The sequence below is a fragment of the Chiloscyllium plagiosum genome, unplaced genomic scaffold, assembly GCF_037043375.1.
Source record: "Chiloscyllium plagiosum isolate Xiang-an unplaced genomic scaffold, Cpla_swu_hap1 HiC_scaffold_36, whole genome shotgun sequence".
In the NCBI taxonomy this organism is placed as follows: domain Eukaryota; kingdom Metazoa; phylum Chordata; class Chondrichthyes; order Orectolobiformes; family Hemiscylliidae; genus Chiloscyllium; species Chiloscyllium plagiosum.
The window spans coordinates 28,833,980-28,839,316 of record NW_028270174.1 but is presented as its reverse complement, the minus strand read 5'-3'; positions in this window follow the sequence as shown (position 1 = coordinate 28,839,316).

The following is a 5,337-nucleotide window of genomic DNA, read 5'->3' as shown; positions in this document are numbered from 1 at the left end:
CTGCCCAGGGCCTGCCTCAAGAGAGATGAGCCCCTCCCCCTCCCAACCGACACCCCCATGGTGACGCGCAGGCGCAGGCTCCGCCCGCCGGACACAAGTCAGTCCCGGGAGGAGGGGGAGAGGCGCACAAGGCATCATTAACATCTCAATTCATACTCACGATCGTGGGAATATATTATCAAATGAAGAGGTTCTTCCATGATGTAAACTGACAGTGGATTTACAGTATGGAAATATACGTTTGCTCCTTCAGATTGATGAAGACAATACCATCATTTCCCCCCCCCCCTTCCATGCGGAGGTGGACTAGTCTATTGGAAGGTCTCGGCACCCTACGCATCACGTGATCTGCCGAGTGGGAACGTTGAAGCTCAGCCGAGTGTAGCAGTTCCTCAGTGTGACGTACATAGCAGCCTGGCTGTACTGTCAATCAGTGCACATATTGTAAATGGGTTAATGTCCCTGAGGGCAGGCAATACGGACGAAGTTCTCAGGAGCTTTAATAGTTATCATAGCAATAAGTGCGGAGTGACTCTTTTACCCTGTTAAAAAGCAACTTGATTGTACTGGGGTAAAAATAAAAGGTCTAAAATAAAAACAAAGTGCTGGTGAAATTCAGCACATTTAGCAGCATCTGTGGATTAACGTTTGAAGTCTGATATGATAACATAGAATCTGACATGATTCTGAAATGCTTCCTTTTGTGGGAGAAGCTAAAATAATGAGTAATTGTTTAAAAATACGGTGTTGCTCATTGAAGGGGAGGAGAATTATATTTATTCACAGAAGGTTGCGAGTCCTTGGAACTGTCTTCCTCAAAACGTGGTGGAAGCAGCCTTTAAAACAGAGGCAAATAGGTTCTTGATAAGTTATGGGGTGAAAGATTATCAAACTGGATCTATGAGGTTACTTACAGTGTGGAAACAGGCCCTTCGGCCCAACAAGTCCACACCAACCCGTGACCCACCCAGACCCATTCCCCTACATTTACCCCTTCACCTAACACTACAGGCAAGTTAGCATAGCCAATTCACCTAACCTGCACATTTTTGGATTGTGGAGGAAACCCACACAGACACGGGGAGAATGTGCAAACTCCACAAAGAGATTCACCTGAGGCGGGAATTGAACCCAGATCTCTGGCGCTGTGAGGCAGCAGTGCTAGCCACCGTGCCGCCCATGAATGGTGCAACAAATTTGAGGGTCTGAGCGGCATTCTGCTCATTCAGATGTTTACTGATTTTCTTAAACTTTTATTTTGTGCTTTTCAAGATGTATATCTTATGGTTATTAATGTTACAGGACTCCATAACACAATTACATGGTCAAATTTTGCTTTTGAGCCTAAATCTGGGAAACTCAAATGAGTTTGGAGCAAATTTCTTTTTGAAAAATGGAAGATCAGTGAAAGGAAACATCAAAAAGGTGAGTGCTGGAAAGCAGCTTTATTAAAGAACACAGTTGATACCTTTTGCACGGACTAAAGGTAAGTTGTGTGAAAATGTATTTAGGGACTGTTCCAAAAGTCTGACAAAGATATGCTCATGGCAGCCGTATTAAACTTTTATTGCAGTTTTTTAAAAAAAAGTCATTATTGGTTTCTCTCCACATGTGCTGTTTGAACTGCTAAGTACTTTCAATATTTTCTGTTTTAGGTTGCTAAAGTTTGTTGGCCTAGAATTGTGGAAATAGTGACATCAGTGAAGTTTTCTATCAAGTGAAATCTGGAAATATTTGCTAAATTTTCCAAAACTCAATAGCTGCCATTCTTCAGTGGCTGGAGCAGATATGGCCAAATTAATTTGGCACTAACCATTCTAAATTATTTTGCCTTTGCCACAGATTACAAAAGAGAAATAGTCACATGCAAATACTGATTCAGTTTTGAATATGAGACAGCTTCTTTTTTTCCTATTTGTCATCAAACACAATCATCAGATTCCAGAGTGAACATATTTGTACACACGAGTTATGACTCACAATAATATTCCACGTGTCACTTTTCCCAAACAAAGACTGGAATTTTCTTATTTCTCCAACATATCCAGTGTTATCCATATTAAATTAAACTGCATTTATTTCAATGCAAGGGGCCTAACGGGGAAGGCAGATGAACTCAGGGCATGGTTAGGAACATGGGACTGGGATATCATAGCAATTACAGAAACATGGCTCAGGGATGGGCAGGACTGGCAGCTTAATGTTTCAGGATACAAATGCTACAGGAAGGATAGAAAGGGAGGCAAGAGAGGAGGGGGAATGGCATTTTGAAAAGGGATAGCATTACAGCTGTGCTGAGGGAGGGTATTCCTGGAAATACTTCAAGAAAAGTTATTTGGGTTGAACTGAGAAATAAGAAAGGGATGATCACCTTATTGGGATTGTATTATAGACCCCCTCATAGTCAGAGGGAAATTGAGAAACAAACTTGTAAGGAGATCTCAGTTATCTGTAAGAATATTAGGGTGGTTATGGTAGGGAATTTTAAATTTCCAAACATAGACTGGGACAGCCATAGTGTTAAAGGTTTAGATGGAGAGGAATTTGTTAAGTGTGTACCAGAAAGAGAGTCAAGAGCATTTCCAAACTGACAGCCAGACTACTGCGACCACTAGAACTCATAACAGCACACAAACCAACAGCCACTCTCAGACAACAACTCACCAGGACAAAGGACCCGATACCCAGCATGAGCAAAACCAATGTAGTGTACAAATCCCACGCAAGGACTGCACAAAACACTACATAGGACAAACAGGAAGACAGCTAATGATCCACATCCATGGACACCAACTAGCCAGAAACGACACGACCAGCTATCCTTAGTAGCCACACACTCAGATGACAAGCAACATGAGTTTGACTGGGACAACACTACTATTATAGGACAAGCCAAACAGAGAACAGCCAGGGAATTCCTAGAGGCATGGCATTCATCCACAGATTCAATCAATAAGCACATCGACCTGGACCCAATATACCGGCCACTGCAGCGGACAGCTGGCACTGACAACCGGAAGCAGCAGAGACAAACCACTATAAATGCCGGAGGAAACATCACAGAAAGCGCTTCACAGGAGGCTCCCAAGCACTGAGGATGTCACCTAGACAGGGGACGAAACGTCTGCAACACAAATTCCCAGCTTGGCGAACAGAACCACAACAACGAACACCCGAGCTACAAATCTTCTCACAAACTTTGATTTAAAATAGTGATGGAAAAGGATAGACCAGATCTAAAAGTTGAAGTTCTAATTTGGAGAAAGGCTAATTTTGACAGTATTAGGCAAGAGCTTTCATAAGCTGATTGGGGGCAGATGTTCGCAGGTAAAGGGACGGCTGGAAAGTGGGAAGCCTTCAGGAATGAGATAATGAGAATCCAGAGAAAGTATATTCCTGTTATGGTGAAAGGAAAGGCTGGTAGGTATAGGGAAGGCTTGATGACTAAAGAAATTGAGGGTTTGGTTAAGAAAAAGAAGGAAGCATATGTAAGGTATTGATAGGTTAGATCGAGTGAATCCTTAGAAGAATATAAAGGCAGTAAGAGTATACTCAAGAGGGAAATCAGGAGGGCAAAAAGGGGACATGAGATAGCTTTGGCAAATAGAATTAAGGAGAATCCAAAGGGGTTTTACAAATATATTAAGGAGAAAAGGGTAACTAGGGAGAGAATAGGGCCCCTCAAAGATAAGCAAGTTGGCCTTTGTATGGAGCCGCAGAAAATGGGGGAGATACTAAATGAGTATTTTGCATCAATATTTACTGTGGAAAAGGATATGGAAGATATAAAAAGTAGTGAAATAGATGGTGACACCTTGCAAAATGTCAATATTACAGAGGAGGAAGTGTTGGATGTCTTGGAATGCATAAAGTTGGATAAATCCCCAGGAGCTGAGCAGGTGTAGCCTAGAACTCTGTGGGAAACTAGAGAAGTGATTGCTGGGCCTCTTGCTGAGATATTTGTATCATTGATAGTCACAGGTGAGGTGCCGGAAGACTGGAGGTTGGCAAACGTGGTGCCACTGTTTAAGAAGGGTGGTAAGGACAAGCAAGGAAACTATAGACCAGTGAGCCTGACCTCGGTGTGGGCAAGTTGTTGGAGGGAATCCTGAGGCACAGGATGTACATGTATTTGCAAAGGCAAGGACTAATTAGGGATAGTCAACATGGCTTTGTGCGTGGGAACTCATGTCTCACATTTTTGATTGAGTTTTTTGAAGAAGTAACAAAGAAGATTGATGAGGGCAGAGCATTCCCTATACCTACCAGCCTTTCCTTTCACCATAACAGGAATATACTTTCTCTGGATTCTCATTATCTCATTCCTGAAGGCTTCCCATTTTCCAGCCGTCCCTATATGGACTTCAGTAAGGTGTTTGGCAATGTTCCCCATGGGAGACTGATTAGCAAGATTAGATCTCACGGAATACAGGGAGAACTAACCATTTGGATACAGAACTGGCTCAAAGGTAGAAGACAGAGGGTGGTGGTGGACGGTTGTTCTTCAGACTGGAAGCCTGTGACCAGTGGAGTGCCATAGGGATCGGTGCTGGGTCCTCTACCTTTTGTCATTTACATAAATGATTTGGATGTGAGCATAAGAGGTACAGTTAGTAAGTTTGCAGATGACACCAAAATTGGAGGTGTCGTGGACAGCAAAGAAGGTTACCTCAGATTACAAAAGGATCTGGACCAGATGGGCCAATCGGCTGAGAAGTGGCAGATGGAGTTTAATTCAGATAAATGCGAGGTGCTGCATTTTGGGAAAGCAAATCTTAGCAGGACATATACACTTAATGGTAAGGTCCAAGGGAGTGTTGTTGAACAAAGAGACCTGGAGTACAGGTAGATAGGATAGTGAAAAAGGCGTTTGGTATGCTTTCTTTTATTGGTCAGAGTATTGGGTACAGGAGTTGGGAGATCATGTTGCGGCTGTACAGGACATTGGTTAGGCCACTGTTGGAATATTGTATGCAATTCTGGTCACCTTCCTATTGGAAAGATGTTGTGAAAATTGAAAGAGTTCAGAAAAGATTTACAAGGATGTTGCCAGGGTTGGAGGGTTTGAGCTATAGGAAGAGGCTGAACAGGCTGGGGCTGTTTTCCCTGGAGTGTCAGAGGTTGAGGGGTGACCTTATAGAGGTTTACAAAATCATGAGGGGCTTGGATAGGATAAATAGACAAAGTCTTTTCCCTGGGGTCGGGGAATCCAGAAGTAGAGGGCATAGGTTTAGGGTGAGAGGGGAAAGATATAAAAGAGACCTAAGGGGCAACTTTTTCACGCAGTAGGTGGTACGTGTATGGAATGAGCTGCCAGAGGATGTGGTGGAGGCTGGT